The sequence below is a fragment of the Dromiciops gliroides genome, chromosome 1 (genome assembly GCF_019393635.1).
Source record: "Dromiciops gliroides isolate mDroGli1 chromosome 1, mDroGli1.pri, whole genome shotgun sequence".
NCBI lineage: Eukaryota > Metazoa > Chordata > Mammalia > Microbiotheria > Microbiotheriidae > Dromiciops > Dromiciops gliroides.
This window is the reverse complement of record NC_057861.1, coordinates 407030455-407054888: the sequence shown is the minus strand read 5'-3', so window position 1 is coordinate 407054888 and position 24434 is coordinate 407030455. Positions and strand designations below refer to the sequence as shown.

Sequence of the window (24434 nt, the reverse complement as noted above, 5' to 3'; positions counted from 1 at the left end):
CTGACTACTTGCTACAGAATCATTAAAGAATGCCAGGTTCCCTACCCCTCATTTTTCAGATGAGGAAACTAAAGAGGTGTGATTCATCCAGGTTCATATAAGTAGCAAGTGGCCTAAATTGGGGTATGCTAGAGCCAGCTGGAACCACCTCGGGAGAGCAGAGTATTAACTTTGTATTGTAAGAATTTACAACTGAGAAATCAGCAAATTCTATAAATAATGGCTTGGTTTGTTGTTTTGTTGACTATCTTAACTTAAAGAAGCAATAGAGAAAATGTTAATAATGCAGATTAAACTTGAAAGTGTATAGTTTCTTTTTGGAAAGTCATTATTAAATATTTACCAGAATACTCCTGCTTCAGTAGTAAGTCATCTCACTTTCATTGCAATATTCTTGCACCTAAAGCCATTTAACAAATATTTTTGTCTACATACCATTATTAAAACACCATACTAGGCAGTTGCTGCCTGGGAGTTTCTCTTGCTTTATCTTTGGTCCCCCATGGCCTCACACAACTGTGACTCAGTTGCTGCTAGCACTGCCCCAGCCTCCCATAAGGAGGCCTAGCCTGGGGCGGGTGTGGCCCGTGGATCCGTGGGCAAGAGGTTACAGCAGCAATTGATGACCCTAATGATGTCTGGAAACAAAAGAATTTCTGCCTTCCCAGAGTCTGACAATTTCTTCAAATGGATTGGGACCATCCATGGGGCTTCTGGGACAGTATATGAAGACCTGAGGTACAAGCTCTCCCTGGAGTTCCCCAGTGGCTTCCCATATAATGCTCCCATTGTGAAATTTGTCACACCTTGTTACCATTCTAATGTGGATACCCAAGGCAATATCTGTTTGGACATCCTCAAGGACAAGTGGTCAGCTCTGTATGATGTCAGGACCATACTATTATCTATCCAGAGCCTGCTGGTAGAACCCAACATAGACAGCCCATTGAACACACATGCTGCTGAACTTTTAACAAACCCCATAGCCTTTAAAAAGTACTTGCTGGTGGAGGGCAGCTGGGTGGCGCAGTGGATAAAGCACCAGCCCTGGATTCAGAAGTACCTGAGTTCACTCTGACCTCAGACACTTGACACTAGCTGTGTGACCTTGGGCAAGTCACTTAACCCCCATTGCCCCACAAAAAAAAAAAAAGGACTTGCTGGTGACTAGCCAGGAGCCTGGACCCAAGCTGCCCAGCCTATCTTCCCTTCATCTTGTTCCTATATGTATGTGTGTGCATGCATCTTTTCCCCTTCCTCATAACCTGTCTTCTCTCTTCTGTACAGGACTGTATCATACTGTTTTCCTTTTTTCTTAAACTCTAGTCTAGCCCTCAACATTAATGTATAAATAAATTTGTTTTTGCTTTAAAAAAAATCATGCTTGGTGGTTGGGGCAACCGAGTGGCACAATGGATAAGGCACTGGGACTTGAGTCAGTTCAAATCTGGCCTTAGACATTTACCCTGGGCAAGTCACTTATCTCCGCCTCAGTTTCCTCATCTAGAAAATGAACTAGACAAGGATGTGGCAAACCACAAGAAAACCTCAAAGGGCGTCATGAAGAGTCAGACATTCATAAACAAGCAGGTGATTAAGAAGAAATAAAAACAATTTAAAAATAATTCCTGCCCTCAAGGGCAGCTAGGTGACACAGTGGATAGAGCACTGGCCCTGGATTCAAGAGGACCTGAGTTCAAATCCGGCCTCAGACACTACACTTACTAGCTGTGTGACCTTGGGCAAGTCACTTAACCCCAATTGCCTTACACACACACACACACACACACACAAAAAGACATGAATTCAAGTCTCAGGATTTAAAAAAAATAATAATAATCCCTGCCCTCAAGGAGTTTATAGACTTGGGGGTAAAACTGGTGCACAGATAATCATAATATAATACGGGGGAGCCTATGAATCATAGACTCTGAGAACTGGAAGGGCCTACTCAATGACCATTTAGCCTAAGCCATGTGCCAAGGGACTCCCTCTTAGAATATGCCAAATCAGTGGTTTTCCAGCCTCTTCTTAAGCAAATCCACCAGCCCTTAAGGCAACCATCCTACATTGTGAGAGTTCTAATTGTTAGGAAGGTTTTCCTGGTATGACATTTAAATTTGCCTCTTTGCATCTCCCTCCCATGGTTCCTGGTTCAGCTCTCTAGAGCCAATTGAGAACAGGTCTAATTCCTGTTTATCTATATATGATGCAGAAATACAGATAGAGATGGAAATACAATTCAGTACTTTGACAGCTCACATATATGCTTATGACTGACCATGAAAACCCTTCCAATATTTAAATAATGCCACCACCACATTCCTCCATTTTCTTTGTGCTAACCATGCCCAGTTCCTTCCCTTGAGCTTCATGTGTCTCTCACCATACTGACAGATCAAAGAATAATCTGGACATTAAAATTTTTTTTCATGTAATTGGGGAAAAATAAAATTCTAAATAAATGGAAAAAAAATTATCAAGACCTAAAAAATTTGTTGCTAATTTTACAAAATTAGCAACAAATTTTTTAGGTCCAAATTCTCTTCTTTCCTCCCTCCCCATCCTACTCATCATTTCCTACAGCACAATAGTGTTACATCATAATTTCATCCCAGAATTTGTTCAGCTGTTCCCCAGTTGATGGGAATCTCCTCAATTTCAAATTCTTTGCACCAGAGAAGGGCAGCCATAATATTTTTGTACATATATGTCCTTTAATTTTTTGTTTTTATCTCTTTTTGGATAGTGACCTAGTAGTGCTATTACTAGGTCAAAGGGTATGCATGATTTTATAGCCCTTTGACCATAGTTTCAAATTGCTCTACAGAATGCTTGAATCAGTCTACAACTCCACCAACAATGCATTAATGTCTCCTTTTCCTCATATGTCCTACAACATTTGTCATTTTCCTCTGCTGTCAATGCAATCCTCTCTCACCCTTCAATTTTATGTTTTTAAAGATACCATCCCTTCATATTCAACTCATACCTGGGTCCTCTGTCTAAGTATACTCCATCCAACTGGCCTAATAATGAGAAAGTGGAGGCAGCTAGGTGGCACAGTAGATAAAGCACTGGTCCTGGATTCAGGAGGACCTGAGTTCAAATCCAGCCTCAGACACTTGACACTTACTAGCTATATGACCCCAGACAAGTCACTTTAACCTCATTGCCCTGGTGGTGGGGGGGAACCTAATAATGAGAAAGTTCTTATGAGTTACAAGTATCATCTTCCCATGTAGGAATGTAAACAGTTTAACCTTTTAATATCCCTTATGATTTTTTCCCTGTTTACCTTTTTTTGCTTCTCTACAGTTTTGTATTTGAAAGTCAAATTTTCTATTCAGTTCAGATCTTTTCATTAAGAATGCCTGAAAGTCCTCTCTTTCATTGAATTCCCATTTTTTCTCCTGAAGTATTATATTAAGTTTTGCTGTGTAATGATTGGAATGACACTACCTGCTGAAGATTTACTGTAGGAAAGCTCAGCCATGAGGAGAAGGCCTCTGAGGGAAAACCATGTGGCTTTTCTTTGGCGTCAGGAAGTGATGTTTGCTTGTGGGAGAAAGAGGGGGATAGTGTGGCGCTCTTGTTCTCTTTCATCAGGACTCTGTTGGAGAGTTGAGCTAAAAATGCACTCTCCCTTTGATAGATAGATGAATCTAGGCCTTTCTCTCTCTCTTCACCAAATTTTTATTCTCCTTAATAAATGCTTAAAAGTCTAAACTCTTGCTAAAGCTTATAATTTATTGGCAACCACTCATTAGATATTTTAGACAAACTAGATAGAATTTTAGCCCCTTACAGCTAGGTAGGTGATTCTTGGTTGTAATTCCAGTTCCTCTGCTCTCCAGGATATCATATTCCAAGCCCTCTGATCTTTAATGTAGAAGTTGCTAAATCTTCTGTTATCCTGACTGTAGCTCCACAATACTTGAATTATTTCTTTCTGACTGCTTACAATATTTTCTCCTTGACCTGGGAGCTCTGGAATTTGGTTACAATATTCTTGAGAGTTTTCATTTTAGGATCTCTTTCAGGAGGCAATCAGTGGATTCTTTCAATTTCTATTTTACCTTCTACTTCTAGAATATCAGGGAAATTTTCCCTGACAATTTCTTGGAAATGATGTCTAGGCTTTTTTTTTTATCATGATTTTCAGGTAGTCCAATGATTTTCATTTTATTTCTCATGGATCCATTTTCTAAGTCAATTGTGTTTCCAAAGAGATATTTCACATTGCCTTCTATCTTTTGGTCTTCCTTTATTGTTTCTTGATTTCTCCTAGTCATTTGCTTCCTTTTGCTCAATCCTAATTTTTAAGGAGTTATTTTCTTCAGAGAGCTTTTGTACCTCCTTTTCCATTTGGCCAATTTGGCTTTTCAGGACATTCTTTTCCTCATTGGCTTTCTGTACCTCTTTTACCATTTGGCCTAGTCTGTTTTTAAGGTGTTATTTTCTTCAGTATTTTTTTGTGTCTCCTTTACCAAACTGTTGCATTTTTTTCATGATTTTCTTGTATCACTCTCATTTCTCTTTCCATATATTCCTCTACCTCTCTTACTTTATTTTCAAAGCCCTTTTGAGGAGTTCTATGGCTTGAGACCAATTTATATTTTTCTTGGAGGCTTTGGATTTAGGAACTTTGACTATGTTATTTTCTTCTAATGGTGTATTTTGATCTTCCTTGTCACCATAGAAACTTTATATGGTCAGCATTTTTTTTCCATTTGCTCATTTTCCCAGCCTATTTCTTGACTTTTAACTCTTTGTTAAAGTTGGGCACTGCTTCCAGGGTGGAGGGCACACTGTCCCAAGCTTCAGGGGGTTTGTGCAGCTGTTTTCAGACATACTTCTAGAAATTTGTAAGTTTTTAGTTCTTCCAAAGTGGTATGATTTAAGGAGAGGTATGTTTACAACTCTCCTGGCCTGTGCTCTGGTCGGCAAGCAACCACAGGCCTGCTTTTCTGCCCTGGAACCATGAACAGAATCCCACTCCACTGTGGCCACAAGCTCCAGGGTACTCGTGCTCCATCCCAGCCTGAAACAGCTACCCAAGACTGTGACCTGGCTTCAAGTATGGGCAAAACAACAGGGTCCTCCTTCACTGTTGGCAAAGAGATCCCTATAATCTACTTTTGGTCAATTTTTCAACACTATTACCATCTGTGAGCTTAGTTCCAGAAGCAGTTGTTGCCCCAGCTTATTCAGAGGCTCCAAGGCTGCTCCTGGTTTGCTGTGGCTGGTACACTGGTGCTAGGTCTGCTATAGGGCTGGGGCTGTGCAGGCATGGCAGACCTTTCCTGCTGGAATTCTAAGTTGTCTTTGGCTAGAAAATGATTTCACCCTGTCTTTTTGTGGGTTCTACTGCTCCAGGAATTATCTTATGGCATTATTTAAAGGTATTTGGAGGGGTCTTAAGGAGAACTCAGGCAAGTCACTGCCTTTTCTCTGCTATATTAAAATTAGCAATAATTAAAAAGTCACATAGTCACTATACTTTTTGATGTTGTTACATTAGTATTTCCACCAATATGAAGAAGCCTTCCCTACCAATGCAGGTTAGTACTTGGGCTGCAGTTTATGGTCTTTGGGAGTTGCTATGGAGCACTAAGAGGTTATGTGTCTTACCCAGGGTCCCATAGCCAGTACATATTAGGGACAAAACTTGAACCTATATCTTAAGGGTCAGTATTTTACTACACTGTACACAATCCTGAAATTCAGAAGTCTTGTTCCAAAACGTTGGTAGTAAGGTTTTTTAGAACTCAGAACACATTTTTCCTTACTGAAATGGTAATTGGGTGCCCTCAGGTCAGCCTACAAATGCCTATGTAAACCACAATATATGTTCCATTTTGGATTTATTATATATGTTAAAAAAGAAAGTAAGCTCTACATAATAGATTCAAAGTTCCATGTACAAGGCCTTTTTGTTCTACAATGTATATGGAAATGTTCATCTTAGTTGTTGATTGTTAAAATCAGAATTTTCTAGAACTTTATTTAACATCTAATTTTGCTAAATAATCGGTTAATTGGTTGTTATCCTTTGTTCTAGAAGATGACCAAAATCATATAACTATGTCAAGTTAGAGTCAAGTTACAGTGTATCTAACTACGGCAGATCAGATGAATACAAGCTCAGCATGCTGTACCACAGATTGGGCACAAATAATCCATATGGATATTTGAAGTGGATTCTCTAAATTTGATCATCTGTGTTTCTTTTTATCTACTTTGATTTTGCTTTACTCACAGAGCACAGCACCTTCTCTGCTGAGGGCATGCTATTCTGGGCAGTTGTGTGCCAGTGTCTCCCATGTCAAGTGATCAATTCCAAAGTTCTTAAGAGAGCCATTGAAAGTGTCCTTCTTTCACTTTTTCTGGCCACCCTGTGAGTGCTTGCCTTCTGTGAGTTCTCCATAAAAGTATTTTAGACAAATGTAAGTTTGACATTCAAACATGGCCAGGCCATTGGTGTTATGCTCTCTTCAGTAGAGTTTAGCTCTACTACTTGGCAATTTAGCTCAGAAGACCTTGGTGTCTAGTATCTTATTCTGCCAGGTAATCTTTGGAATCTTCCTGAAACAATTCAAACGGAGGTGATTCAGTTTTCTGGCATGGTGCTGGTATACTGTCCAGGTTTCAAAAGCATATAACAATGAGGTTAATATAACAAGTCTGTAGACCTTCAGTTTGGTAGTCAGTCTAATGCCTCTTCTCTCCCACAGTTTCCTTCAGAGCCTCCCTATCTCTGGCAATGTGTGCATCAACCTCTTTATCATTGTGTATGTCCCTGAAAAGTATACTGCCAAGGTAAGTGAACTTATCCACAGCATTTGAAATTTCTCTATTTGCTGTAACTAATGGTTCCATGTATGGATGGTGTGGTGCTGACTGATGGAGCATCTGTGTTTTCTTGGTGTTAATTGTTAGGCCAAACTTAGCACAAAACTCAATCCATACTTTGTTGCATCTCAGCTTCAGAGTCTGAATTGGGTGCACAATTATCTGCCAAAAAAAAAATTATGCACAAAAACTCCCTCCACTTTAGTCTTGACTTGTAGCCATTTCAAGTTGAAGAATTTACCACCAGTGCAATAGCTGATCTTGATGCTGTTTTCATCTTCTTCGAAAAAATTTGACAACATGGCTGAAAACATCATGCTAAAAAGCATGGGAGGAAGCACACAGCTTTGTTCCACTCTGTTGTTTACTGGGAAAGTGTGAGAGCATTATCCCTTATCCAGAACCTGGGTGAGCATGCCATCATGGAATTGATGTAGAATACTGATGAACTTCTCTAGGCCAAATTTTTTTGGTTTTGTTTTTGTTTTTTTTTAGTGAGGCAATTGGGGTTAAGCGACTTGCCCAAGGTCACACAGCTAGTAAGTGTTAAGTGTCTGAGGCCAGATTTGAACTCAGGTACTCCTGATTCCAGGGCCAGTGCTCTATCCACTGCGCCACCTAGCTGCCCCCTCTAGGCCAAATTTTGACATAATTTTCCATAAGTCCTCATGACTGACAGTATCAAAGGCCTTGGTCAGATCTTCAAATTTTGTGTACAGACCTTTGTTCTGCTCCTGGCATTTCTCCTGGAATTGTCAGGCAGCAAATACCATATTGACCATTCTTCAGCCCTTTCTAAAGCTACACTACCTTTCAGGTCAATGATGATCTTCTAGGTGAAGGATCAGACTATTAAGAAGGACTCTGTCGGGGGCAGCTAGATGGCACAGTAGTTAAAGCACCGGCCCTGGATTCAGGAGTACCTGAGTTCAAATCTGGCCTCAGACACTTGATACTTGACACTGCAAGTCACTTAACCCCCATTGCCTAAAAAAAAAAAAAAGGACTCTGTCAAGAATCTTGCCAGCAATGACTAAGAGACAGAACTCCACCACCCCCCCCCATGATTGTCACAGGACAATCTGTTTCCTTTACTTTTAAAAAGATGAGTAATAGAGGAGTCCTTGAACTCCTGGGGGATAAGCTCTTCTTGCCATATAATACAGAAAGTTTTAGTCAGCTTTTGTATGAGCAATGGACCCCCAACCTGGTAAATCTCAGCCGGAATAGAATCATCACCAGGTGCTTTGCCACAGGAGAGGAGCCTAATGGCATTCAAAACCTTTTCTTTGGTTGTAAATTTGTCTAGAGGGGGGTTGATTTCAACCTGAGGTAAATGGTCAATGGCTTCAGCTTTGATTGATGATAGTCTCTTGTAACTACTAGGGAAGTATTCAGCCCTTCTCTCTAAGGTCATGTCCTTATCACTAATCAATGTGGTTCCATCAGCACTGAGTAGTTGAGATAAGATGCACTATATGTCTTTAGCCCATAAGTAACATTCAGGGCATCATAAAAGTACCTTGGATTGTTACGATCAGCATTAAACTGAATTTCATCTGCCTTCTTATTGAGCCAAGAATCCTGCATCTCTCTAAGCTTAGCTTGTACTTTTTTTTTTTTTTGGTGAGGCAATTGGGGTTAAGTGACTTGCCTAGGGTCACATAGCTAGTAAGTGTTAAGTGTCTGATGTCAGATTTGAACTCAGGTCCTCCTGACTTCAGGGTTGGTGCTCTATCCGCTGTGCCACCTAGTTGCCCCTGTACTTTACTTTTGATGGAGTTGAATGATGCTCTTAGGGATGGATAAACTATCCTACTGGCAAACCCTGTGGAGTTCTTATTTTTCATTTAGCAGATTCTGAATTTCCTCGTCATTTTCATCAATCCAGTCTTGATGTTTGTGAATGTTCTGACCCAAGTGAACAAATATAGTCCTATACACTAAATCTCTGAAAGCTGTCCCCTCATTTTCTGCTCCACTATTGCCAACCATTTGTTGGCTCAACTTTCCCTTGAAGTTGGCAACAAACTATTCCCTCTCAGAGAAGCACTCTAATCTGTTGACATTGTCTTCTTGTAATCATTTTGCCCTGGGATCACCACCTATGTTGAATGCAAATATTTAGCTTGGAGAGGATGTCTGTGATCACTCCAGCACTTTGCACCACACTTTGCCTTTATCACTCTCGAATTCTGCCTCTCTCTTCTCCTTATAGTCAAATAGTCTATTTAAAAAAACAAAACAAAACAAAAAAACACATAGTCTATTAAATGTCATTGTGTGCTGCAAGGGTGCATCCATCAATTTTTATTGTGTTTAGGTAAATGAAGACAGTGTTGGTGATGAGAAGGTCATGAGATGCACAAGTCTTCAGTAGTAAGTGACAATTGTTTTTACTTTTTCCAACTCCATTCCTCCCAAGACTCCCTACCATGTATGGTAGTGTGAGCCTACTCTAGCATTAAAGTCATCCAGAATTATAAGCTTGTCTCTTTTGACACATTGACGATAAGGGTATCCAAGTCTTCATAAAATTATTCTTTAACTTTATCAGGGTTTGTCATCATGGGATAATAGGCACTGATGATGGTGGAGTGGTGTTTTCCTGCAAGTGGCAATCACATTGTTATGAGGCTGTAATTCATTCCTTTTGGTAGGCATACAAGTGTATTGACTAGATTAGATTTTTTTGTTTTTGTTTTTTGGTGAGGCAGTTGGGGTTAACTGATTTGCCCAGGGTCACACAGCTAGTAAGTGTCAAGTGTCTGAGGCCAGATTTGAACTCAGGTCCTCCTGACTCCAGGGTCAGTGCTCCATCCACTGTGCCACCTAGCTGCCCCTGACTAGATTAGTTTTGATTACAAAACCTACACAAGATTCACAATGCTCCCCTTCACTTTGGTGTCTCCAGAAAAATGCATATTCAACTCTGATTTCAGTAAGCTGGCTTTCATTTGCCAACTTTGTTTCACTTAGGGCTGCTATTTGGATGCAATACCTGCTGAGTTCTTTCTCAACAAGAGCTTTCCATTTTTCAGGTCTACTGGATTTTGTGTCTATAAAAGTGTGGGCATGTTCCCTGTACCAATGGCAATCCAAGGGGCTGCCAATTCCTACTGCTGCTTCCAGTGAGAAGATGACCATATAGCCTGAGTTTTCTGTGTGCAGGATTGTGACTACAGCTCCCAATGTATCTACACCTGCTGCTTTGTCACTTGATTGTTGACACAGGACTTTGAGAAAGGTAAAAATGGTAAAATAGTATGGGTGATGTCATTTGACTCATGCGTAAATTTAATTTAGGTGAGGCAGAGTAGCACAAAGTCATTAGCCTCACTGTCTCTTCCAGAGTCATCGCAGTGCAGTGGCAGAATAGAGTCAAGAAGACATGATGGGAAGCAGCTAGGTGGCACAGTGGAGAAAGCACCAGTCCTGGATTCAGGAGTACCTGAGTTCAAATCCAGCCTCAGACACTTGACGCTTACTAGCTGTGTGACCCTGGGCAAGTCACTTAACCCCCACTGCTCTGGAAAAAAAAAGAAATATATACAGTCAAGGGGGCAGTTAGGTGGTACAATGGATAAAGCACTGGCCCTGGATTCAGGAGGATCTGAGTTCAAATCTGGCCTCAGACACTTGATACTTACTAGCTGTGTGACTCTGGGCAAGTCACTTTAACCCTCATTGCCCAGCAAAAAGAAAAGAAAAAAGAAAAGAAAGAAAAAAAAAGAAAGAAATACAGTCTAAGTTTGAACTGACCTCTTTTCCTGAGGTACCAAAAAAACCCATTAGGCAGAATATGAACAGTGGCATTGCATCATTTATATGCTTAGTCATTCTATCTTTTCTTTTCTTTTCTTTTCTTTTTTTGCAGGGCAATGAGGGTTAAGTGACTTGCCCAGAGTCACACAGGTAGTAAGTATCAAGTGTCTGAGGTCAGATTTGAACTCAGATCCTGCTATGCTCAGTCATTCTAGCTACAAAAGCTGAGAACCATCATTTGATCAGCTCCAAGACTCCTGGATGACCAGCTGTGCTTCCCCTAGTAACTTCTTAGAGAGGACCTGCATATTTAGATCCCATTAGTGACCCAAATCACTAACCACAGGTAAATCCCTCATTGGCTCTCAACAATTGCACCAAGTCAGACTTTTCATGACCCATCACGTATAGTATTGTTGCGAGTGTGTTAAATGTCCTTTGGGTTCCAATAACGTTCAGGAATATACATGGGTGAGTGGAAGGCTGGAAGAGACTTGAGGTTAGAGTGATACGTATGGTGAACTATTAAGCCAATTTGTCTGAAATATGGTGGGAAAGGTCGCTTGAAATAAACCTGGAATGTTATGGTTGGACCAAATTAATGTAGGATTTTAAATACCAGTTTGTGGAGTTTCTATTTTATCTTATAATTAATCTACAATTACTAAAGGTTTCTGAGCTGAAATGTGACATGGACCTTAAGACTATTTCTTCAGCAGTATAGAGGGCAGACCAAAGAAAGAAGAGACTAGAAGAAGGGAGCTCATTCAGGAGGCTGTTAACAATAGCTCATCAAAAGGCAATAAGAATCTGAACTAAGATTCTGGCTATCTGATTAAATGGAAAAAGACAGATGTGAGAGATTATTTGGTGGTAGAATCAATAGTGCTTGTCAGTGGATTGAATGGGCTTGAATTCAAGTTCAAATCCTGGTTCTTTTTACCAGCTATGTGACCTTGGGCAAATAATTTCTCCTCCCTGGGGTTCATTTTCCTCTTCCATAAAGTGAGAATGTTGGACTATGTGATTTACAAGATCCCCTTCAATTCAAATTCTTATAATCTCCAAAAATAAAAGGTGCCCCAATGAATGAAATTTACGTTTAGAGGCAGCACTCTATCTGCTATACACTTTTAAAATAGACTGTTGACAAGGAGTAACATATGTCATCGACAGCTTCATATGACTTATTTTCCCCAATTACTTTCATTTAAGATAGGAGAGGCTCAGCTGAGAGGAAAAGAAGAAAAGCAGCACAGAAAGAGGTAAAGGGAAATACAGAAATAATTAGTAAGAGGTACCCCAAAACAAACTTCACCTACTCTATAATTTGCAAAAAGCCAGCCCTCCATGCATTTATTCTGTTTATACATTGAGAAATGCCATTCCTTGGACATAATGAGATTTCTAAATTAGTTTTGCTTTTTAAGATTATTTTCAGAATTGCAAAGCCAGTGTATCATTTCTAAACCACATAATGCCTGGAGATTTTATTAGCATCTCCTTCAGAACACCTGCTGAATCATGGCAATGAAGCATCACCCTGTGAAGTTTGAAAAGACAGATTACTTTTATGACAGCCTTTTGAAAAAAAGTCACAACTTTCAAAAGAGTGTTTTCATAATGTTGACAGCTCTGTTCCTGATTACTCACCAAGAGCTGTATGTTCTTCATTGAACAGGCCCTCCTTTTTCCATAACTGGAAGACTCGGACACGAAAATGCTCATTCCATGGGGGGAAAACGCAACAACTTAAAATAAAAAGGAACCTATATTTCCACAAGTTCCTGGAATCGAAGCAAGTTTGGGGGCTGTTTTGATCCAACCGAGTGTTCAAATCAGTCCAATAGGAATTATTTTCACTAAATTGAATGTTTAATTTGGTCAAAATAATCAAGCTGATCATCTAAAAACTAATTCCCTCTCCTTTGGTGAAGACTAATCTAAAATAAGAAATTCAAACAAAATTCCTGATAAGAAGGGTGTTCAAACTCTGACAAGGAGTGTTTCATACATATATGGCCAGCTCCCCAACTCTTCTTAACCCATGCAATCTGACTTCTGTACACAACCAAAGCTGCTCTCAAGGGTCACCAACAATGTCTTCATTATTGAAATGTATTGTCCTTTTCTTAGTCCTCATCATCTGTGATTTCTCTGGAGCAATTGGTTCTATCAACTATCCCTCATTTTCTCTACTTGCTTTCATTGGCAATACATTTCCTTGACTTTCTTCATGTCTTTTTGAAAAGTTTTTGTGTCTGTTATTTTTCCATTCTTAAAATGTGGAAATTTACCACTTTTCTGACCTTATCTTCATGGAAAATCAAGACAAAATATATCAGCACCATTGATACGCATAGGTCCAAATTAGTTACCAAGATCTTGTTAGGAATGAAAAGGAATTATTTTTTTCCTAGTTCAAAAAAAGTAGCTCACAGGCAGAACAATGGATAGAGTGCCAGGTCTAGAGTCAGGAACATTCATCTTCCTGAGTTCAAATCTGGCCTCAGATATTTACTAGTTATGTGACCCAGGGACAATCAGTTTCCTCTTCTGTAAAATGAACTGGAGAAGGAAATGGCAAACTGCTCCAGTATTTCTGCCAAGAAAATGCCAAATGAGGTCACAAAGTGTCAGACGTGACTGAAATGACCGAACAACAAATGTGTTAGGCACTGCGCTAAGCACTAGGGATACAAAAAGAGGCGAAAGACAGTCCATGTCCTCAAGGAGCTTACAGTCTAATATGGAGACAACATGCAAATAAATTAGAGAGGAGAGAGAGAGAGAGAGAGAGAGAGAGAGAGAGAGAGAGAGAGAGAGAGAGAGAGAGAGAGAGAGTTATATACAAGATAAATAGGAACTAATGCAAATAAGGAACTAGAATTAAAAGAGGTTGGGAAGGACTTCTTGTAGAACATGGAATTTTAATTGCAATTTAAAGGCAGCCAGGGAGACCAGCAGCTGGAACAGAGGAGGGAGAGCATTTCAGAGATGAGGAACAGCCAGAGAGAATGCTGGGAACCGAGAGATGGAGTAGAACAGCCAAGAGGTCAGTGTTACTGGATCCAAGAGTATGATGAAGTAAGGTCCTAGCAGACTGGAAAGGTGGGAGAGAGCTAGGTTATAAAAGGCTTTGATTGGAGGCAGCTGGGTGGCACAGTGGATAAAGCACTGGCCCTGGATTCAGGAGAGCCTGAGTTCAAATCCAGCCTCAGACACTCGACACTTGCTAGCTGTGTGACCCTGGGCAAGTCACTTGACCCTCATTGCCCTGCCCAAAAATAAAAAATAAAATAAAATAAAAGGCTTTGATTGCCAAACCGAGCAATTTATATTTGTTCTTGGAGGCAATAGGAAGCCACTGAAGTTTATTGAGTAAGGGTTTGGGAGCTGGGGGTGAGATGACCAGACCATCATTTTAAGAAAATGACTTTTGTGAGGGAAAGATGGATTAGAATGGGGAGAGATATGAAACAGGCAGAGAGACCCACCAGTGAGCTATTGCAATTATCTAGGAGTTAGGTGATGAGGACCTACACCAGAGTGGTAGCAGTGTCAGTCAGAAGAGAGAAGGGATCATATTTGAGAAAGGTTACAAAGGTAAAATTGACTGGCCTTGGCAACAGCTTGGATAGTGAGGAGTCCAGAATGTAGGACAATAGTTAGTGAGGATGGAAAGATCAAGTGAGCATTGTTGTTGTTTTGTTTTGTTTTGTTTTGTTTTTCAGGAGAAGGGAGACATGAACATGTTTATTGTTATTCAGTTCTTCAGTCATGTCTTACTCTTTGTGACTCCATGGTCCATACTGTCCATGGAATTTCTGGACTGGTTTGCCATTTCCTTCTCCAAAGTTTGAAAGCAAACAGAGGTTAAGTGACTTACCCAAGGTCACATGGCTAATACGTGATGAGGCCAGAATTCAACTCAGATGTTCCTGACTCCAGGCCCATACTCAGAGCTTTATACACTGTGCTATCTAGCATTTTTATAGGCAATAGAAAATGAGACAGAAGAGATAACCAGACTTTTCAGAGTTGCACTGCTCACCTGATTCTCTTTCTCTGCTTCCTAACAGTATTCAACTTTGTAGCACTTGCTTAGAATATTGAACTGTTTTTTTTTTTCTTTTATAATCTTCTTGCAAGCAGCCTCAGTTGGAATGGAGACTGGTCGGCTCATCAGTAATATCTCCTTCCCTGCTCTTCAGATCAAACTCCAGCAGTAATCTTTGAAGACTCTTCAGTCCAGCAGAGCGTAAACATTGATTTCAAGTAATTTTTGCTTCCATACAATGTCCCTGGAAACAAATTATGATCACATTATTCCCCTGCTAAGAAACAAGCAAATAAATAAATGCATAGATGAATGAATGAATAGCAGTCTCAACACTATCTATGGAACAAATAGAATCCTGTATTCAAAACTCTGTAATATAGTTTTATTTGCCTCTTCAGTCTTATTATATAGTTCTCCTTTTTCATGTACTCTTTTATGTGGCTGGACTGAACTATACACATACTATTCCTCAATTCTGTGTATTTTCTGACATCATCCCCTCTATTTCAAATGTTTTAACCATCCCCCCTACTCTATTTCTTCCTTTTGAAGTCTTACATGTCCTTCAAAGACTACATGGGATGCTGTATACTCTATGTGAAGCTTTCTCTAATCCTCCCAGATAAAAATAATCTTTCCTTCCTGGAATGAATCAATTAAAATGCCTTTATCAAATGTGAGGCATTATACTAAACACTAGGTTTGGTACTTTCTTTGCATCTGTCTTATATACTTATCTTATCAGATTTATATTATGTGTGTATAGTTGTCTTATTTACCCAAATATGTTGCCATAACCTTGACAACAAGAATCTCATTTTATTTTTCCTAGATTTTTCCATAGACTCTAGCAGAGCATTTTACATATACTAGGCATTTAATAAGTGTTTAATGGAACTGCTTTACTATGCTCTGGGGATGTTTGTGAAATCATGAATCTTTTCAAGGGCAATACTATTCTTGTTACAATTCTTTTTTTAAGCCCATAATGTTATTATTTTTAAGTAAAAGTTACCTTAAAGCCTTGTGTTCATACTTCTGCACCTCCACAACTCTTTGAATTATTTAGGCCATGAGAAATACAAAAGATATGAAATATTAAAAGTGAAGAAGAAAAAAGTGAATAAGTTGGCAGTATTTACAGAGTAAACATGCTTCAGCACATTTTATTTTCCCAGTTCTCAATTTGGGTTACATTTCAATCCTGTAACCATGTATAATTTGTGACTATAAGTATTGATTGAAAAAATTGTGATAAGCTCAAGTAACTCATGTCCTTAAATAATAAGCTGCTACAAGCTGGTTTCACACAGATATTGAGCTTCCATAACCAAGTTTTTGAATAAGCAAACATTGGTACAGCAGACATGGGCTTAGATTTCTAACTTCTTCTCAGCTGAAAGAATTTGTTGTTTTTGCAGTTGAAATCATTAATATTATCAACTGATGTGTGTAGCATTTAAGATTAAGCTAAGTGAAGTTCTGGGGGCAGCTAGGTGGCACAGAGGATAAAGCACTGACCCTGGATTCAGGAGAACCTGAGTTCAAATCTAGCCTCAGACACTTGACACTTACTAGCTGTGTGACCCTGGGCAAGTCATTTAACCCTCATTGCCCCACCAAAAAAAAAAAAAAAGATAAGTGAAGTTCTTTATATCTTTCATTTGGTCCTCATGATGATCTCTTTAACGTAATACAAGTATTTCTTTTCTTGTCTAGACCTGGGAATTCCTTGATAAATGAACTCCCAATGAAGGAATTCTCCCAATGCAGTTCTACACTTTATAATGTAAGTCCTTCGTTGCCTAGGAAACTTATAGCTTAAGCAATTTGACAGGAGTCATATGACCAGCATGTGATAGAGGCTAGGTTTTCCTCACTTGAAACTACATCTTCCTGATTCCAAGCTTAGTCCTATGATATGGTGGAGACCATATCGTGCTGCCACTCAGTCCTAGTGTTATCATCCCCTTCTACAGATTAAGAAACTAAGAGTCAGAGAGTTAAAGTGATTTGCTCATTTCACAACTAATAAATAGCAAAGTTGGTACTCAAACAGTAATCATGGGGCAGCAAGGTAGTGCAGAGGATAGAGGATCACCTGCCTTTGAGTCAAGAGAACCTGAGTTCAAATCCAGCCTCAGACACTTGACATTTACTATATGTGTGACCCTGAACTTAACCCCAATTACCTCACCAAAAAAAATCATTACATCATATTATATAACTCTGTGTCTAGAATAATACTCCTTCTCCCTAATCCTTGTTAGATATGTGAGAGATGTTATGGCCTCCAGCAAAAATAAAAAAATGTAAAGACATTTTCTTAGATTATATAACTTCAAAACAATAATAATAGCAATAGTAATTATAGCTAGCATTTATGTAGGATCTATAATGTGCTAAGTACTAAGTGCTTTATAAAATATTATCAATAGCAAAACAATCCTGCAATGAAGGTGCTGTTATTATTCCCATTTTATAGATAGGGAAACTGAGGTTAAGTAACTTGCCCAGAGTCACACAGCTCATGAGTTTCTGGAGCTGGATTTGAACTCAGATCTTCCTTACTCCAGACCCAGCATTCTGTCCACTGCATCATCTAACTGCCTTACAAATAACCCTAAATCAGAGATGCAAGAGAGAAACAAGATTCTTAGCCTAATGTGTATTTGAGGCAGTACATGTAAAAAGTTTTGTTTCTTACAGTCCTTTTACTCTTTTTTTTAGATTAGTTTTTTTAGTACTCTTTCAGGCTCAAGGATTCCTATGTACATTTTCGAGGGATTCTCATGATCAATGAGTTGATTGTTTTTTAAGATTGGATGTCATATTTTTATATTTTCATATTAACATTTTTCTATGTAAATATATACTCAGAGAAGAAAGAAGTATTTCTTTTCTACTTTCCTCTCTATTGATAGTAATTATTAATCATGGGACTAAAATGGGAGATTCACATAGCCATAAATATATAAAGCACTAGGAATACTATAACTATTGGTCAGAAATTTCTGCTCTTCCAAATGTAAATAAAACATCTTTGAGATCAATGAACTGAATATTTCCTACTTCCTGAAGACCATGTTTTAAAAAAAAATTGTCAGGATGAGTCTGATTCTTACAACACACACACACACACACACACATATACACATGCACCCATTTGGTTTCATTAATGTAGGGAATTTAGGGAATTCTGGGTGAGGAATTTCCTCTGAAATTTAAGGTTTTAGTGCCTAGGACATTAAGAGAGTAAATGACTTGCCCAAGGTCACAAAGCCTACAGATGTGAGAGGCAGGATTTGAATACTTTTAAAATGCTGATTTTTTTTTGGAGGGGGTAGAAATGTGGCTTTACCTTTGGCTTTTAATTGGTACAGTCAGCAAGTTAATTTGCTCAGATAAGTTTGTTGAATACCACAAAAGGTTTTCCTAAAGTCAAAGTACCTAACTTATTTTTTCACACTTTTGCTGAGAAAAGGTCAACGTGTACCAGTGTTTAGACAATGTTGCTGCCAGGAAAGATAAATTTCTGTCTGGGAAGGAGAAAGTGTGATCTGAGCTGGGGAGAGAATAAGGATAAAGCAAAAAAGCCAGGCTGTGTTGATACCAGAATATTTGCAGAACACCAAAATCCAAAAGGCTGGGTGGGACAAAGAGGGCTAAGACAAAAGGATAAGTGATTCTCTGGGCACAGATGCAAAGCAAGATGCCTGTATCAGACCAGCAAGCAGACTACAAGGAGGACCATGAAGCTGATCACTTGTTTGTCTCAACCTTTCTCCCCCAACTTTTGTCCTTTTATGACCGCTATTAGCTGTTTCTCCTCTATTGTAAAGTGTTAGTTTTTTATCCTGACTCTCTCTCTCTTTTTTTTTTTTTTTTTTGTAGTGAGGCAATTGGGGTTAAGTGACTTGCCCACGGTCACACAGCTAGTAAGTGTCAAGTGTCTGAGGCCAGATTTGAACTCAGGTACTTCTGAATCCAGAGCCGGTGCTTTAACCACTGCGCCATCTAGCTGCCCCCTGACTCTCTTGAGTTCATCAAATAATGGGCAAAATCATTACTACCCCAAAACATTTCCCTGACCCCAAAACAACAGTTTGGTAAGAGGATGTTGGTGGAAGTTATATACTAAATGTAGGGCATCCACACTAGTCACTACTTCCTGTGGCCACCCTTTGAGCCCATACTCCCACTAGTGCATTCAGGACTAGAGATGGCCCCAACACAGTCATAAGTCAAAGACATCCTGAACAGTTTATCAACAAGCATTTATTAAGTACCTATTAAGTACCTATGCTGGAGATATAAAGACAAGAGAAAAAAAAAAAAACTCTTGCCCTAACATGTTTACATTCCAATGGACGGGATGACATATACTATTTAAGTAGAATAAGTACAAAATAAGTTTAAGATGGATTTCTGAGAGAAAGCAACAGCACCAGGGGAAGAGCTTCCTGTAAAAGATGATGCTAACATTGAGTATTAAAAGAAACCAGGAATTCCAAGTGGCAGAAGTCAGACGGCATGGTAAGGGGATATGGGATGTAGTACTAGACAATGTCAGGAAGCCTTTGCTTCAAATCTTGTAGATATTTACTAGAAACTACATGTCCCTGATCAAGTCATTTAACCTCTTTTTGCCTCAGTTTCCTCATCCATACAATAAGGAGATGGCTTTAATAACCTCTATTATCCCTCCTAGATATAACTCTATTATGCTATGAGTGTCTCCTAGTCATGGGTGACAATCTGTTCAAAGCCAAAGAGAAGAGAAATGGCAGAATAGCATAGAGGAAAGCAGTGTGTAAGAAGGATGGAAATTTAGGGAGGGTACCAGTTGTAAATATTTAACTATCAAATGTAAGGGTCAATATTTGATCCTAGAGATAACATGGATCCACCACAGCTTAGTAACATGATCAGACTTGGATTTTATAGTAGGAAAAAATGACTAGAAACTGTATAGAGGATGGACTAAAGTGCAAATGCCTAAGGCAAGGAGAGCAAACAGGAGGCCATGGCAATAGATCTGACAAGTAATAGGGACCTCAACTAGAATGGGATGTGTAAGGCTGGAAAGACAGGAATGCAAAAGAGAGATGCTATGGAAATTGAAACAAGATTTGGCAACTGCTTATATTGGGTGGGGGTAAGAATGAGGGCTAGAACAGGATTCCTCTTCCCTTCTATACCTTCATCCCTGAAGCTTACAAGAAAGGGGTCTTCATTCCTATCTTTTTCCCTTGACATCCCATATTCCAACAGTCTAATTTTTTTCATCCATGAGAGGGATTGGCTAAATTTTGCCCATCTGCACTGCAGCATTTCTTTTTGTTGTTGTTGTTGTTGTTGTTTTTTGTTTTTTTTTAGTGAGGCAATTGGGGTTAAGTGACTTGTCCAGGATCACACAGCTAGTAAGTGTAAAGTGTCTGAGGCCGCATTTGAACCCAGGTACTCCTGACTCCAGGGCTGGTGCTCTATCCACTGCACCACCTAGCTGCCCCCACTGCAGCATTTCTAATAGTTCTTGTACATGGTATCAGATATTGTGCCTTTTTGGTGCCAGGTTCAGAGTCAAATGTGCTGATCTATGAACCAATGTGCAAAAGAAAACAAATCCAGGTGTTTGGAGGAGAGAAGCTCCATTTGTGAAAAGAGCTTACAGATTCGTCAACCCTGAATGGAAAGAGGCCTGGCTCTTAATGCCTTTTTTTAATTAGAGGGGGTGGTGTTACTTATAAACCATTCCTGAAAATTAGGGGAGAGTGGGATAGGGCTTAAGAGGTGGGGGAATGGGGAACGGGGAATGGGGAGAGAAATCTGATCATTCCTCAGGGCTACTCATCTCTGCCCTCTGTGTGGGCTGCTCAGCTGTAGACAGCAGGAGAATAAAGTACACCGAGATCCATAGTGAAAACAAAAAACAAAACAAAACAAAAAGAATGAGGGGTAGAAGATGACCCTAAGATAGCTAACTTTCATAACCAGAAGGGTAGTAGTGACTTCCCCTATGATTGGGGAATTTGGAGGTGAGGTAGATATGAGGAGGAAGTTCTGTTTTGAACATGTTGAGTTTGCAATGACTAAATGACATTGAGTCTGAAATGTCTAATAAGGAGCCTATGATGTGGGCCTAGAGTTCAGGAGAAAGACTGTGGATGGATATATAAGTATTGGCATTCCTAAGCATACACAATTAATTATGGAGGGCAGGGACTCTAAGGGCATTATTGTGGGTTGAGGAAAATCCTTTACAGCAAATACTGTTTGAACCCAGGGTACATACAGAATTAGAAGTGGATACCTGAGTATTAATGAAAGGGTATACCAATCCTTCCACAAGCATCTAAGAGCTTCTGTTGGGTAAAAGGATATAAGAGAAAACTGACATGGTCTGCTCTGCTCAAGGGCTCTCAAGTTTGGGATTGTAGCCATCTAGCCCCCTTTTACGCACCACAAAGACTACTCACAATTTACAGTTCAAATCAGTTTCAGAAGCATCCAACTTCTCTAGGTAGTCTTTGAATGGACTCTGGAAAACTAAGGGTTTTTTTTTTTATTTTTATTTTGTTTTTGTTTTTTTGTTTGTTTTTTTAGTGAGGCAATTGGGGTTAAGTGACTTGCCCAGGGTCACATAGCTAGTAAGTGTTAAGTGTCTGAGGCCGGATTTGAACTCAGGTACTCCTGATTCCAGGGACGGTGCTCTATCCACTGTGGCACCTAGCTGCCCCTTGTTTTGTTTTTTGTTTTGTTTGTTTTGAGACTTTTATTTTCCAAATTACATGTAAAAGCAAATTTTCACATCAATTTTTTAAAAAAACTTTGTGTTCCAACTTCTCTCCCTCCCCTCCCACCCCCACTCCAAGAACTCAAACAATTCAACATAAATTATACATGAGTAGTCATGGAAAACAGTTCTACATTATCTAGGTTGTGAGAGAAAACAGATAGAAACAAAACTTAAGATTAAGGAATTGTAAGAAAAAAAATGTGTTTCAGTCTGTTTTCAGATACCATCAGTTCTTTCTCTATAGATGAACTACAATTATTCCTAAGTTCTTCAGAGTTATACTGGATCATTGCCTTGATGAAAATAACCACATGCTTCCCAGCAAACATCTTACACTAATGCTGCTATTTTGAATACAGTGCATTTCTCTCTGCTTCAGTTCATGTGTGTCTTTCCAGGGAAAACTATAGTTTTAAAGAAGAATTCAGGGGGAAAACAAAGCACATAGTTTGTACTGAATGGCACTTCTTAGTGGCCAAGTGGAAATCATAAAAACTTTCTCTGGGGGGAAACTTATCAATGCTTGGAGGTGAAAAAATAGAAGGAGGTGTTCTGAGATTTGATATGTGCATTCTGTCAGATACTGAGAGATAAGGATCAGGCTTAGACCTGTGATTTCACTGGTACAAGAATAAGGCAATTCCTTGTCCCAGTGCAGGTTTGCACCTTCTCTACAGCATAAACTCTTGGAAAATTGTCTAAGGTATTAAAAGTGACCCACCTAGGGTCACAAAACCCATATCAGTCACAGGTATGACAAACTCAGATATTTGTGATTACAAGGATAGTTTTCTCCATACTGTGATATACTACCTACCATTTATTTATATCTTATAGAAATTTAAATCTTCAGCTGAAGTATCATGAATAGGGTGGTCCAAAAATATTAGATAAATATTTATCTCACAGAAATATCTATGATCAAATTCCAGTTCTGCTGCTTGAAATCTATTGAACATGTCATTTTACTTCTCTAGGCCTCAGTTTTCTCATCTGTCTCCTGTAGTTCTAAGTCAAGCAATAAATAATAAATTCAATGAGATTTGTAATACTTGAAGGTAGCATTCAGGGATACTATACATAGTTGTTTTAAACCCCAGTCAACTTGCAGAATAAATATTCTCAAAGTCAGGACATAGGAGACAATAAAGTGGTTTGTGTGAGGTTGGTCTACTTAATGTTGAAAGCATAGGTCTCCCTAATTAACTATTTTCTCTGGATCTGAATATATGAAGAGAAAGGAGGATATGAACCAATTCTTCAGGTCATTAATGAGTCTTCTATCTTGGGTATTTATTGTAAAACCTTGGGTTGATTCAGCAGATCAATAAAGGATATTCATGAGGCAGAAAATGTGGACATGAAGCCAAGGAAAGACTATATGTCTTTCATAGAAGTAGAGGTCCCTAAATGCAGTGTGGTGAGCCTTTTTCATGGATCTGTATGGATTCCTCACCACCAACCTATTTTTTCCATCTCAAATTGACATTCTTCAGTTTTGGCATATATACATTGACTAATGTAAGTTCTGGAGAATGGTCAGATTCATTAGGCATACTTGGCAGAATGTCAGAAATATATAAAATATCACCAAAATAAACCACACTCTAGTCCAGCAATTCTTGAAATACCAAATTCATGAGCCTTTGAAAATCTACAAGGCTATTTCCAAGTCGGAAGGCTTAATAATAATTTATAGAGTCTGTACCATCTATACTATAGAGTCTAAAAGGGACAGCTATTCATTCCTTTGTAAATGGACAATGGTGTATATACAACTGGGTGACCATCATTATCCCTTGTCAACTGAGCCATTGGAACCGGTATCAATGGTTAGGATTACCAGTGCCTATAGGTGATAGATTCTTGCTGTCTAGTTACGTCAGACTTAGCTCCACACTTTTTCTAATAAATGTGCAATTTGAGTGTCGAAGCCATTTTGACTGTTATAAATACCCAAAGGACATATGAAGGAAGATACTATCTGCATCCAGAGAAAGAACTGATAAATAGAAGCATATATAAATTGATTTCACTTATATATGTGTGTATATATAATATTTATATTTGTGTCTAATGGTAGCCATATGAATGGGGGAGAAAAAAGGGGGGAAAAAGAAAACAATTCACATTGTAACTTTTTTATATATTTAAAAGGACTACAGGGAGCAGCTAGGTGGCACAGTGGATAAGCACCAGCCCTGGATTCAGGAGGACCTGAATTCTATTCCGGCCTCAGGCACTTGACACTAACTAGCTGTGTAACCCTGGGCAAGTCACTTAACTCTCACTGCCCAGCAAAAAAATAAAAAAATAAAACAAATAAAAGGAATACAAGTTGGACGTAATAGATTCACAGTTTCATGTGCAATCATCTTTATTTTATTATACTATGTTATAAGAATGCTTATTTTATTCCATAATTAAAAAAAATAAAAAAATAAAGCAAAATATAACCAGCTCTCTAGTGGTGAGTGTATCAGGTTTGGTAAAACTCTTTTTTTTTTCAGTACTTTTCCAAGAATTACTTCAGGGCTGTTATCTTTGACCTAGGAAATGAGGACATTCAGTTAGCCAGGACAGAGGCATCTAGAACTACAGTGATGGTACAACCAGACAATTATGGGCAAAACTTCTGTTCCTCAGCTATGCTAAATATGTCCTGATAAATAACATGCTAGGGAGGGAGTCCTTGTCTGGGGTGCAACTGGGGTCTGTGGCTTGAGACAGTATACAACTCTTTTAGTCAATGCTTTAAGCACAAATGCGAAGAGAAAAGGACCCTCCCTGAGTCTCACAGGATGGCACAGATTATGTTATTACAGACAAATAAGAGGGAAGAAACTCAGAAAAGGTTTCATGTAGAATGTTATTGACCTATACATTGAGGGAAGAGAGGGATTTTTCACACCTGGGTGGAATTATTAGTCTGCAAGGGTGGGATAAATACAA

At 39.0% G+C, this 24434-nt stretch overlaps 1 pseudogene; it reads left to right on the top strand.

The window, feature by feature from the left end:
- The first annotated feature begins 502 nt into the window (after positions 1 to 502).
- On the top strand, positions 503 to 24148 carry LOC122749836 (annotated as a pseudogene).
- The last annotated feature ends 286 nt before the right edge of the window (positions 24149 to 24434 follow it).